General features: G+C 35.6%; 1 protein-coding gene across 4 annotated transcripts in view; it reads left to right on the top strand.

Moving 5' to 3' along the window:
• Nucleotides 1–14,724, top strand: part of PIAS1 (protein inhibitor of activated STAT 1) — a 116,137-nt gene that overhangs the window by 5,076 nt on the left and 96,337 nt on the right. The window lies entirely within an intron of this gene.

A 14,724-nucleotide genomic window follows, 5' to 3' on the forward strand; every position in this document is an offset into this window, starting at 1 on the left:
GGGCCACAGAATAAAGCTGAAAAGCTTGTGCCGGTTATATTGTCACTCTTGATGCTGTCCAAAGAAACTGGTATGGAAAGCACATGCTGGGAGATTTCCTCCTTTGTTCTTTCTCATTTTAAGAAACTGCCTTTGGGGATAGATCAGATCCCTGGTGTGAGTCTTGTTAGGTAAAGTTTCTCTTTACAAAAATGAGCCTGTATCAGATAAATGCTAAACACTTGGGGGGGGGGGAGGGAACGTTATTTTTCTAAAATATGGTCTCCCTTTTTGCTCTCAAAAATCTACTTGAGTTTTTTCCCCAGAGGAAAAACTGCTCTTGTGTTCATGTAGTACAGTTTTTTTCGGATTATAAGAACTGTTTTGACAAACTAGTTTGTCATTGTGTGTGCCCAATACTTTTAAAAGCTGTGATAAATTGTTTAGTTGGTGATAGCTGTGTTAAAAACTTTAGTACTTGATTGTGGTTAGATTTGCTGTTCTTTTTTTTTTTTCCGTTGTTGTTTTTGAAGGGGGTAGATGATCTTAGGAACGCCTACCATAGTTATCTGAGAATGTGTGTATATAATTTCCTGTGCAGTAAGCTTTTGGAAGATCCTCCTTATGGAAATTATATTTTCTGAAGGTTTTTGTTTTTTTGTTTTGGGAGTAAATAGCATTTATTCTTAATTAGATAGGAAAAGTCAGAATAAGAAAAACCCAGATTTTTCAGTTTTAGGTAAAACTGCAGTACTTAGAATGAATTTCCAACTATGAGGTTTTGAGTAAATACAGTAACTTTTTTGTTATCTTAATGCACAACCCACATTTCATCTTGCTGTTGATTGTATTCATAATTATTTTCCTCACGGCCTATTTTAGTGAGTCCTTTTAAATCTATAGCAGATCTACGAAGATCAGATGGGAAAAATAGATCTGTATCTCCTGTAGGAATAGTGCAAGCTGCAACACTTGAAGATACTGCCAATAAAAATTAGATTGTGAGTCATACATATCAAAAAGAATTCTCTGTGCACATTTGTTTATGAAAGGTTTAAATTTTCATTAGGGGAATACCCATAAATGACATCTGTAAGAATGTAGAGAGTGAACATTTTATTATCTTTAGGAACTTAAAAAAGCAGGAGGGTATGATGGCCAGACAATCTTGAAGTTAATAATCTGATAGCTTCATGTAGTTCCTCTTAAAGTACTTAAAAAAAAAAGTTTTATTTATTTGAGAGAGAGAGAAAGAGTGCATGCACACGCCAAAGGGGGAGTTGAGGGAGGGGTAGAGGGGGAGGAAGAGAATCTCAAGCTAACTCCTGGCTGAGCCTGGAGTTTCAGGGGAGGGGGCCTTGGGGAGTGGAACTTGAGGGCTTGATCTCACAACCCTAAGATGATGACCTGAGCTGAGATCAAGAGTTGGATTCTTAACCGAGCCACCTAGGCACCCCAAAGTACTTTTTTTATTATAATTTTTTTACATTAAAACTCAAATTAAGTTATATTGCCCTTTTAACTCATAGGAGGAAGGGGGGTGGGGAGGAAGAAGTTCATCATTTTAATGGTGTAAAATAATGGAATTCAGTGGGAAGAGAAGCCATACTTTTAAAACTATATACTTTTAAAAGTATAAGCATGTCAGTAAATTCTGTTGTCATATTCTGTTTCTTAATTTGCAAGAAATAGCCACTTAATTTTGATCTTTGTGGTATGATTCGTCTGCTTTTATTTCAGATAGAAGGAAATAAACCTGACAGTCTATTCCTGAATTTGATTTGAAACTCCCTAATTTGGTTTGGTGTCAAGTACCCCATTTAGATAGCTTTAAGTCACCATTTTTATGAACAGTATTTAAAAACAATTTATAAACACTTTAGTTTTTAAGTATTTTATATAATTGTTTTAAAATACTGCTTTTTCATCTACAATTTTCTCTTGGGTCACTGTATTGTCTTTCTCCTCAAAGACTCTCTTGTAACCACTGTGGATTGCAATAGTGCTTAGTGGTGAGTCCATAGCTGATTAACCTTGGGTTTCTCCTGATGAACTCTATCAACATGCTGCTCCAGGGTTCTTGCTGAAGCTTTTTGAGTTCAGTGTAATTTGTACCCTTTCTTGGTGGTAACTGGGGATAAAGAAAATAAAGTGGCTCATGGTTTTAGTGGGAACTGGGAAGAAGTATCTGAGTTTCTGGAAAACTAGGTGTTTATGATAAGATCTGGCCTTTGAAAACAAAACCCTTGGTTCATCATGTTATAGAATTGATTGTAGTGCTTTCTGAAGTATTTTGCTCCAGCATTAAGCACCTTTTTCTTTTTCTTTTTTCATATTTGAATGAATAATATCTTATTTTTACAAGGTACTTTGCAGTTCATAATGGATCACATTATCTCATGTGATCTTTCCAACAGTTCTTTGAGGTGGGAAGGCAGGTCATATCTCTCTTTTATTGATGAAGTGAGCCCAGAAACAGTAAGTGACTAGCCCGAGGTCATACAAATAAAAGTGGCGGAGACTTGAACCTAGGTCTTGTGATTTCAAACCCTGTACTGTATAGGTTGCTGTAAAGGTGCCATGTCTGTCCTGGAGCCCTCCAGGGTGCCCAGCTTACAAAGAATTCTAGTTATGTTGTTGCTAATACTTTCCCTCTTGCTATGCCAGGGTATTTTTGGATATTCCTTGGGCTTTTTTGCAAGGAAGATTTTGGAGCTTGTTAGTTGGAATCATAGATGTTAATTCTTGCAAATGTCATTTTGCCTTGAGAATTTCAGAGAATACTGAAAAATAAGCAGAAAGATAAACACCTGTAATCCCAGCACTTAGAAATATCATGGTTAACATATGGATATCTGTCCATTTAGATTTTCTCTCCGTGAGCATATGTGTATGTATGTTCATCACAAAAAGAGATCACACTTTTATTTGTAATCTGCTTATTTTCATGGCTGTCTTTACACGTTAGTAAATATAGGTCTGTGTGATCATTTGAAAGGTAACATTGTAGTTTACTCAGCTAGTCCCTTATCCTTGGACAATTAGAGTATTTCTACTTTTTGCTATTTTAAACAATGTCTTGACAGCCTGGTATAAAAGTTTGCAAATGTCTTATTCTAACAAAATACATTGATATGACAGAACTTTTTCTGTGCTTGAGGGAGCAGTGCTAATGGTAGTTTGATTAGATCAAGTGTTGTGAGTGAAATAAATTCTTGCTTTGTTCGTTGTCTGTACCTTTGTTTCTGTTTCTATAAACCTATCAGATAAGATTATTAAGTGATGGCAGAGATATATTCTATAAAATATAAGAAAACATTGTTTATGAATCAGAACATTTGATAAAGCATGAGATAAACTATGAAACAGCAATTATAACTTATTTCAAGTATGTTTGATTTTGGAAATAGTATCATAGTAATCAAATATTGGAAGTTTATGTGCCTTGTTTAGATGTGCATCTGTTTTTAACTGACGTTTTAAGTAAAGCAGTGCCGAGCATTAATATAAAGTGGAAATGAATTTGCCTTACTCATATCTTTTTTTCCTCAAAACTAAATGTTGCCAGAGTAGTAGTTTGGTAGGTAACATTGTTGAAGCTGTTATAGAAAAGAGGTTACAGAGGCAATGAAAATATTTTTCTATTTTAAGAAGGCATTTTTAAGGGTTAAATCGACTAATAAGTGCATATGTGAGCCTTTATGGGTTTAAATCAATAAATGGATATGTCAGTTAAGAATATTTGTGCAACATCTGGAAAGTACTGCACTGTGGAAGGAACAGTTGATGAGATTAAGGGGGTGAAGATGATCAAACTCTAAATTTGACATGTCAGATTTAGTCCTCATGTAAACTCGAATTTATGTAACAAGTTTTATGAATAGGATTTAAAAAAATAGGTGATAAAGAAAAGTTAGGTATGTAGTTATATTATCAATTTCCTAATTGCTGTGTACTTTTTGCTACTCTTACTAAAATGTTTGTGATTATACTTCCCCTTCCATGTTAAAAACTGTGGAACTCTCATTACTTTTGATTCCTTCTACTTTTGGTTTAAGTGGTATCACATGAAATGATAGCCCCCGAAACTCTTCCTCCCTTCAGAATTAACTGGTAAAACTTCATTCTTTGCAATGGATTTCTAGAACTCAGCAAAATGAAACTACCTTTTTGCCTTTTCTGTTTCACCTTAGATCAAACAAAATAAATATAAACCCTTTGAACATTAATAATTTTGAAATATCAGTAACTCTCAAGAGATTGTTGCAAATGTTTCTATTTTTTAAAACTTCATCTCCTTACCTTTCCTGCTATTCTTCTTTGCTTTCAGTTTCCCCCCTTTTGTTGCCAGGTTAATTTTCCTAAAACATTCTTTTCATCCTGTCACTCCAATAGCTTTCCATCGAAAACAGTATAAAGTCTTAGCTCTCAGGTATTCAGGGTTTTCTGTAGTGTGATCCCAGTCCACTTTGTGTGTCTTTTGTCGTCTTCACTGTGGCGAAAGTCCTCAACTTAAAGCCAGAGCTGTTAGTTTGCTTCTTTTTTGTTGACTGGTGTACTGCTTTGTAGACCACTTCATTTTCCCCCATTCCTATCCTGTGGGCAAAGTAGATGCTTAAGATATATTTGTGGAATGAACAAATTATGTTCAAGATTTGTTTCTGTTAGTAAGGGCCTGATGCACATGTCTGTATGACAGTCTAAATTGTAAATGTTCACATCTTCACATTTTTTTTCATGGCTGCTTTGTAGATGAACTTGAATAATGTTAAATCTGAAATAAATTATGAAAGACTGATTTAGGTTTGTCTTTTATATTTCTTTAAGTTATATAGATAATAAGTGAATACATTTCTTAGTGTAGTGATATGGCAGTAAATAGAGTACAGATTTAAAGACCTTCGTCATCTTCAACCTTCCCTTCCCCCAAGGGCAATCACTCTGATATCTTCTTTTTTGGGGGTGGGGAGCATAACAGCTTTTTTGAGGTATATCATACAGTTCATCTATTTAAAGTACACAATTAACTGGTTTTTAATCATTTACAAAGTTGTGCAACCATCAACATAATCTATTTTATTTTATTTTATTTTTTTAACATAATCAATTTTAGAATATTTTCCTTACCCCAAAAGAAATTCTGTACTTTTCAGCTATTATCCCGATTGCCCACAACTCATTTCACCCTGAGGCAGCTGCAAGTCTGCTTTTGGTCTCTGTAGATTTGCCTATTTTGGGCATTTCACATATATGAAATCCTAGAATACATAGTCTTGTGTGTCTGACCTATTCATATTTCTTTGTGTGGGCATTTATCTGTGCCTGTGTCATATTTGTAATTGTATGTGTATATCTATATTGGGAGCAGACTGAGCATAGAGAAGGAACTCAGTGTTACTAAATGAACGTACATATACATAAATATATATTCTAAAAACATAAATGGGATGATACTATACCTAATATCCTGTGACTTGCTTTTTTCAATTAATAGTATATATTGAAGATCTTTCCATGCCATATCCCAAAATGAGATTGTTTTTCATTCTTTTTTAACAGTGCACATATTTTATGTGTATATTTATAGAGGTTTACGTCTTGAATTTATGTGTATATGTCTAAAAGTTCTTGTTTTGAAGGTTTTGTTATACTGTTGCTTTATTTAAATAGTTGCCACATTTAATGTTTTGTCTATGGTTTTAGCATTGGAGTTGCACTGAAAAATAGGAATAAAAATTAGAACAGGTAAATGTTGTTTGGCTTGAGGAGAAATGGAATGTAGGCTCTTTATGGGATTCTGGTAGTGCACAGCCAAAGCAGTTCATTTTGTATTTGGGTTTCTGAATGTGAGCAAGCCTGTTTTTAGCTTCATGGCATAGTGCTTAAAATAGAATTTAACATGCTATCTTGTGCTTTATGGTGAATTTTAAGACTTTTTCTTGCAGTCATGTAGGTCTCATCTTAAAAAAAATCTGAAAGATTTCAGGATAAATATTTTTCTCTTATATTAAAATTATCATTCTGGTCTCTAGGGTCTATAAGTTACCCAAGAAAGGGAATGTAGAGACACCTAGCTTATGGTAGGTACTTGGCAATAGTTTTATTCGAGAAGTTATCTGTCACATTCTGTCATTCATTATTTTTGAGTTCTAGCTCTGAGGTACCAGGCTATCAGCGGTCTTAGTCTATCTCTGTGTATTAAATGTATTTAAACATTCTTGTTATAATGGAACATTTATTTAAAAATTATTATTTTTTAAAATCATACAAGTAGGGCATCAGCTATTACAGTGGTTCTCAAAGTCCATTTTCTAGACCTCTGGTGGTTTTCTCGGCTCTTTCTTGGGGTTGTCCAGGCCAAAACTATTGTTCTAATAGTAGTAAGGCATTGTTTGTTGTATTGCATTTGCAGAATCAGTGATGGGTAAAATTGCTGGTGCCTTAGCATGAATTAAGGCAGTGGCACTAAACTGTACTAGCTTAGTACGTCACCACCCATTTGGAATTAAAAAATAAATGCCAGTTATACATAGTATCCTTAATTAAGCAAAAAAAAAAAAAAAAAAAACAAAAAAAACACCACCATATTAATTTGATTATGTCTCAATCCTTGAGTCTGTTTGAAAATATATTTTGTGCCATGAAATAGAAAGTACCTGTAAAAGCACTTTTACTGAGTACCAAATCTGATGGTTAATTCAAAGAAAAGACTTTTTTTTGCAGCCTGAGTTGGGGCAAACTAGCTGCTTTTTTAATGGAATACCATTTTTACTTGAAAGACTGGCTGACAAAGTGTGGTTATATAGACTTGGATATTCAGCAGACATTTTTCTCTGCAAGAAAAACAACTGACAGTATTTGTTGCTGATGATAAAATTCAAGCTTTCAAGCAAAAATGGAATTTTGGAATACTTGTATTTGCTACTGTGAGTTTGACAGCTTCCCAGTACTTTTTGATAAGATCAGTGGTGGTACTAATGAATGCAATATATTGAAAGTGTCAACATTTGGAAGAACTGTGTAACTCAGTGAAGCAATGCTTTCTAAATAATGCATGGTATTATAAAATCATGCATAGGTAAAAAGATCCATTGGAAATGGAAGATAGACCAATGCATTTCAGTAAATCAGAGTAGGAAGTGTTCACTGATACGGTTTCAGATTCCATATTATGGCAGCCTTTAAGAAACTGCTGCTTGTTGAGTTTTGGTGAAGGATCAAAGAATGTCCACAGTTACTTGAAAAGGCTATCAAAGTATTATCTTTTTCCAACTACATACCTGTATGAGGCTGAATTTTCCTCATGTACTTCAGTCAGAACAATCTCAAAACAACAGTGCAGTTAGAACAACAATGGAGCAGATTAAATGCAGAAGCAGATATGAGAATCAGGCTGTCTTTATTAAGTCAGAAATTAAAGTGGTTTGCAAAAATGTGAAACAGTGACAGTCTTCTTGCTAGTAAGGTTTTGTCTTGGAACATAGTTTTTAAAATTAATATGTTAACAAATAATGAATTATTTTTAAATGATGATAAATCTTTAAAAATTCTGTATTAATTTCTAATATAGTAAATATAGATAGATTTCTTTAAAGATTTATTTGAAAGGGAGAGAGAGCATGGGGGGAGGGGCAAAAGGAGAGGGAGAGAGAATCTCAAGTAGACTCCCTGTTGAGCTCCGAGCCCAGTGGGCGGGGACTGATGGAACCAAGAGTCAGATGCTTCACCAACTCAGCCACCCTGGTGCCCCAGTATAGATAGATTTAATCAACAAAGTTTTCTTGATCCTCCATTTTCTAGACTATGAGAGTCCAGAGGGCAAAAACTTTGAAAACCTGAATGCTGTTTATATAAGATTTTTTAAAAAAAGATTTTACTTATTTATTCATGAGAGACACACAGAGAGAGAGAGAGAGAGAGAGGGAGAGAGGCAGAGACACAGAGAGAGAGGGAGAGAGGCAGAGACAAGGTAGAGGGAGAAGCAGGCTCCATGCAGCGAACCCGATGTGGGACTCGATTCCCAGTCTCCAGGATCAGGCCCTGGGCTGAAGGTGGCACTAAACTGCTGAGCCACCCTGGCTGTCCCTGTTTATGTGAGATTTACATTATAAGAGTCTATAGCTTAAAATGAGACTATCCCTTTCACCTCACCCATGGCATTTTTTTTTATTACTTAAAAGGAAAAATAGCTTGCTTATAGATAACAGTGATCCCATTTACAAGGCAAGTTTTGCAGAAACTGTTTAATTGTATCCTGCATCTCTGTATTAAAAGTACTGATGGTTTGCTTTGCATTGCATTGAATGACTCGAGTCTTAGATGCTTTAAATCAGTACCGTTGTGGGAATTGTGTAACTTTTTATTTTTTCGGGATGCCTGGGTGGCTCAGTGGTTGAGTGTCTGCCTTTGACTCAGGCCATGATCCTGGAGTTCTAGGATCGAGTCCCACATCCGGCTCTGCGAGGAGTGCCTGCTTCTCCCTCTGCCTGTGTCTCTGCCTTCCCTCTCTGTCTCTCGAGTAAATAAATAAGATCTTTAAAAAGAAAAAAAAAAAAAAAACCTTTTTATTTTCTCAAGGTTATGTCTCAACCCTTGATTGGCTTTTTTTCTGAAGTGGGGGATAGAAATAGCTTGGATAAATGAAAAATCCATACAGATGTCCCCTAACCTATTTTAGCCAATAATTTCCTCTTCAGCTGATCTTACTAGCCCTTTCCAAATATCCAAGATGATTGGTTTGCATTCAACCTATTTGTTTTCTTCTTTCCCTCTTGTAGGATTGAAGTGGAACCTAGAGATTATAAAACTCTGAATGCTTTTGTAGTTTCTTTTTACCTTTTTTTAGGGTTGTATTTGAAAAGCTTCAGCCTGTGTATTTTTCAAGCTTCTAAACCCTGGGTATCAAGGTAATATTGGAAAACAAAGATTTTTGTTTAAAAGTTATTCTAACCTGTGATTTTAAAATAAAGTCTTAAAGGTGAAAGATATTTTTAAGTATGGCATTTTTTTATGTAATTGAATCCTATTTGGGGAAAAACATGAATTTTAGAATTGCCATTATTTTTCACTCCTAAATTTAAATAGTAATCCTAGAAATAGTGCAATTACTAGTGAGAAGCAGGCAGAGTTAAAAGTTAATAACCCTTAATTCCATACTATTTTTAAAAAGTTACTTCTTGGTTTTTGTGGCAACTATGTTAAGTTTTTCTGGGGTGTCTGGCTGGCTCATTCAGTGGAGCGTGTGGCCTTTGATCCCAGGGTTGTGAGCTCAAGCCCCATGTTGGGAATGGAGCTTACTTAAAAAAATTAAATTAAAAAGAAAAGCTTTTCCAGGCAGCCTGGGTGGCTCAGCAGTTTAGCGTCACCTTCAGCCCAGGGCACAATGCTGGAGACCTGGGATCGAGTCCCACGTCGGGCTCCCTACATGGGGTATGCTTCTCTCTCTGCCTGTCTCTGCCTCTTTCTCTGTGTTTCTCATGAATAAAAAAAGCTTTTCCATGTGGCAACCCTCCTATGCCCAATGGAAAGGATATTAGTAAGACTCACTTGTAATTAGCATTGTTTGCATTTAAAAATGTGCTGTGCCTCTTGAATAGTTGGGTTGAGTAGTTTTCAGCTTTGCTACTTATAGGTTGGTTGTAATCGTCTAGAACATATTTTCTTTCAGGTAAACACTTCATACTGTACTGAGTTATTTTCTGGAATCTGATCTTAACAGGTGATTCTGTTGAGTGGGGAGAGTGATACTGAACATTTTGTTTTGCTTACAGTTTCCAGTTTTATTTGTAGCTTTAGTAAAAGTGGCCCAATTTTTGATGTTCAAATGTCTTGTCATCCTAACTCATAATCCATTTGAAGGAATGGGGTCTGAGCTTGATGTTGTGTTTGTATGGTGGGGGTTGTGGTGCTGAGGATGCAGTGAATGCTGTTGGAATTCAAGGGGCATATCCTCCATTGAATGTAATTCTGCAAATAAAGTTAATCAGGGAAAAAATTGATATTGATGTGAAGTGCAAATAGTTAAGCTGTTATTAATTAGCTATGGATTTAGGATATTTGATTGAAAAAGTAATACCTTATGAATATAAAAATAATTTTTTCACTTGATTTATTTTATTTATTTATTTAAAAAATTATTTATTTATTCATGAGAGACACACAGAGAGAGGCAGAAGCTTAGGCAGAGAGAGAAGCAGGCTCCCTACAGGGAGTCTGATGTGGGACTCAATCCCAGGACCCTGGGATCACAGCCTGAGCCAAAGGCAGATGCTCAACCACTGAACCACCCAGGTGCCCCTTTTTAGTTGATTTAAAAATTGTTTGATGTTTTATTAATTGCATTAATGTTTTCCCTTTTATAGTCTTAACATAGCTCATTAAAAACAAGGTTAAAGATAACTTATTTTACTTCACATATGATTAGGCCTTCTCATACACTTATTTATTTATTCAGTAAATATTTGAGTGTATGCTGTGTGTCTGGTATTGTGCTAGTCATCAGTATATAGAGGGATAATTAGAACAATTTCTGTTAGAAAGGAATTCCATATGATGGAGAGACAGACACATACTATCTTGTATCATAATTCTCTGCTTAAGACTAGTAGTAGGGCCATGTGTGGTTGATGTGTACAGTTTAATTTTGAAACCTTATATTTCTGAATTATTATATTTAAGATTATTTCTCCTCAACTTTCACATTAGAATACTTTAGATTGGTAAAAAAAAAAAAAATTTTACCATAACTTAAGTCTTTTGAAAAACATGCTAGAATAGTCTTTTGTTCTGAGATTTTTCTGTCCTTCCTATCCCAGATGCCTGGCCCCTGCCCACCTCCCTTCTTGCCTGATCCATGGTTTTAAAAAAGGATCTTTCATTTTTAGATTAGTATTTTGCCAGGCTAAATTAACCAAAATCTATTAGGAGTAATGCACTTTAAATAAAGTTAAGGTTGAACTTTAATAATGATCTTACTGAAAGTTTACTGTTAGATCTTTGACAAATCTTAGCTTTTCAGAAAATTTTCTCTAAGGGCTAGTTTTTTTCTCTTGAATGAAAACTAGACAATTTAAAGTATTCTAGAATTTTGGACAGAACAGACATTTTCTATTGTATATCTTTGCCTTTTGTAACATAAAGATGAGTTCCGCATTGTACATGGTACAGTGTGCCATTTCATTCTTGAACCTTTACATGCGACCTGTCTGGAGGTTTTAGGATCTTTATTCCTGGTGTGCTCAAACTTCATGATGAAATGCCTTCATATGGGTATATTTTAGTCATTGTGCTAAGGTACTTGATGGCACAATCTGGAGACACCTGTTCTTCTAGGAAATTGTTTTGTAACTAATCCTTTAGTAATATTCTCCCTTTTATTTTCTGTTTTCTCTCTTTTTTTTTTTTAAGGTTTCTTTTTTTTTTAATTTTTATTTATTTATGATAGTCACACAGAGAGAGAGAGAGAGAGAGAAGCAGAGACAGGCAGAGGGGGAGAAGCAGGCTCCATGCACCGGGAGCCTGACGTGGGATTCGATCCCGGGTCCCCAGGATCGCGCCCTGGGTCAAAGGCAGGCGCCAAACCGCTGCGCCACCCAGGGATCCCTATTTTCTGTTTTCTCTTGTCAGAGGACTGGACCTGTGCCTTTACATTTTTTTTTAAATTAATGTACTTTTTTAAGTAGGCTCCATGCCCACCGTGGAGCCCAGCATGGGGCTTGGACTCATGACCCTGAGATCAAGACCTGAGCTGAGATCAAGAGTCAGATGCTTAACTGACTGAGTCACCGAGGCGCCCCTACTTTTTTTTTTAAACCAGTTGATTATTGTCTTTTGTGCTTTGTGCTTGTGACTTTTCTTTTTTTCTTCTTTTACTGTCATTTTGTTTCCTGTTAGGGAAGGAATATGGTAGATGTTTGTATGGTCAGTTTGTATTTAACTGGTGGACATTGTAAACTCTGTGAAGCTTATAATATGAACTATATTAATATAGTTAATTCTTAAATAGTTGCCAGTGTTGAATGAAGATGTATATCAAATGATAGTAGAAATTGTGTTCTTTTATGAGAGAAAGCTAGGTTGCTTTAAAGAGAATGTATATACCAAAATAATATGTATAACTTTGAGGAATGTATAACTTACAGAACTAATAAAACATCGAACTAAATAGAATATTACAAAAGTTGGAGGCCTTTATTTGTGCACACTCATCCTGTTTTCCTTTGTAGTTCCTTTTAAGTAATTTGTATTAATAGGTTGCTTTTAAAATAAAAACTGGTGATGAAATATTAGTTATGTATATTATTTACCTTGTAAGGTTGTTTTTAAGCTGTTGCTTTAATTAAACCATCTAGTTATGTGGTAGTCTTACAAGTTTTCCAAATTTGATATAGCATTCTTTGAAGAGGAGAATTCCATAGGTGGAGGTGGAGAGGAAAGTTTTGGAGACCTCATTTTGAAAACATGCATAACTGTGGTAAATATATATGCCATTAGAATCTAGCAATTATGCCTAATGTTGTTTGGGGAAGATAAAGGGACTTAAGTTAATGCCACAGTGATTGACACTTGGTTAAATCTTGAAAAGTGCTTAGCTTTATATCTGTTCATGCTGTAATCCATGAGGAAGTTGAAGTGGTGAGAAAAGTCTAGCTTTTTGTGGAAGCATGAACCATTGAAGTCTGTGTTACACTTAATACATTTTCCCCATTATTTTGTTTGATACATTTAAAAAAGTTTTATTTAAAATAAATATTCCTTTTTCTGTGCTATATATATATCTTGTGCCAAATCTTGAAAACAAATAAGCACTGTCGTCTTTCTTGTCCTTCTCCCTGTTTCGAGTTTGGCCTTCCATACCCCAATTGCTTAAGGCAAGGATCTCATTCCATTAATAAAAATGAGGGCTGGTTTGTATGCCAGATACTGTGTTAGATGCTCAGTCATTATTTGGGAGTGAAGTAGGTTGAGTCTTACATTCTAGTATTCCAGTTAAATACATGAAATGTAGGTTGGTTTCTCTTGCACCTTTCTATATCTTAATTTTTATAAAGAACACATTTTTATAATTAGCAAAAAATGCTGTTTTTAAATTTTGGAAGATTTTTTTTTTTTTTAAATTTATTATTGAGAGAGTAAGCTCCAGCAGGGGGCGGGGCAGCAGAAGAGGAGAGAAGCAAACTCTGTGGGATCCAATATGGGCCTCATCTCATCACCCTGAGATCATGACCTGGGGTGAAACTGAGAATCCCAAGAGTCTGAGGCTTAACCAAACGAGCCACCCAGGCACCTTTGGAATTTTTTTTTTAAAGATTTTATTTATTTATTCATAGACACAGAGAGAGAGAGAGGCAGAGACACAGACAGAGGGAGAAGCAGGCTCCATGCAGGGAGCCCGATGTGGGACTCGATCCCGGGTCTCCAGGATCACACCCCAGGCTGCAGTCAGCGCCAAACTGCTGCGCCACTGGGGCTGCCCTGGAATTTTTTTTTAAAATAACAAATAATAATGTGTTGAATACTTTGTTGTAGAAAGTTGAGTAGTTATTTGCTTTATGCTTATTAAAGGTAGTTTTGGAGGAAAGAGATGTGGGAATAGCAAGGAAAAGATTGAAGTAATTATCATGGGAAGTTTGATTGCTGGCTTACTGGAAAATTTAGTGAGATGCCTGTGTCCATTGAAATTGATGATTATGGATGTATAGTAACATCTGTTTACCTGTGTATCTGCCTGTCTGCCTGTGTTGTAAAGTTGGAACCAGTTGAATGTGCCAGGTATAGAGGGGAAAGGGAATTTTGCAAAGAAAGTTTAATGATGGGCTGTGGACTCTCTAAGCTGGATGTAAGGGGGCAGATGAATAGAGAGTGATAACATCAATGAATTGGAGATATTTATGATCTTGAATTGTTGCAGTGGAGGTACTTAAGCAAGAATAGGAGGTGATAGTTGGAGGATTTAGTGTTTTTTTTTTTTAAGATTTTATTTATTTGAGAGAGAGCAAGAGAGCATGGGCAACAGTAGGGCAGAGAGAGGGAGAAGCAGGCTTCTTCCTCCACCTATGTCTCTGCCTCTCTCTCTGTGTGTCTCCCATGAATAAATAAATAAGATCTTAAAAAAAAAAAAAAAAAAAAAAAAAAAAAACCAGCAGCAGCAAGCCCTCCGCAGAGCATAGAGCCAGATACGGGACTTGATCCCAGGACCCCAGCATCATGACCTGAGCTGAAGGCAGACACTTAAACGACTGAGCCACCCAGGTGCTCTGTGTTTAGTGTTTGAATTAGTGATTTTGGAGGTGGTGCAGGTTTTGTAGAGAGATCCAAGGTGTGGCCACAGGAATGAGTGGCTGAGGGTGGAGAGTAATGATAAAAAGTTAAATATAGTTGAAGGTATTGGGTTGGAGTTTGGATAGTTGAAGTAGGTGCTAAAACCTTCAGTGAATGACAGGGATATTGTTCTAGATCGGCACTGTCCAGTACTACAGCCACTAGTCAGAATGTGGCTCTTGAGCATTTGAAATGTGTCGTCTGAATTGAGGTGTACTGGAAGTGCAGATATATAATGAATTTTGAAGACATTGTGTGAAAAGGGGGATGGAAAACATCTCAATTTTTATATTGCTTACATATTGGAATGATAATATTTTGGATATATGGGGCTAAGTAAAATATATTATTTTACGTGTTTCTTTATACTTTTAAAAAGTATAGTTAGTAGAAAATTTTAAATTACATATGTAGCTTGAATTTGGA

The sequence above is a fragment of the Canis lupus genome, chromosome 30 (genome assembly GCF_003254725.2).
Source record: "Canis lupus dingo isolate Sandy chromosome 30, ASM325472v2, whole genome shotgun sequence".
NCBI classification, from domain to species: Eukaryota; Metazoa; Chordata; class Mammalia; order Carnivora; family Canidae; genus Canis; species Canis lupus.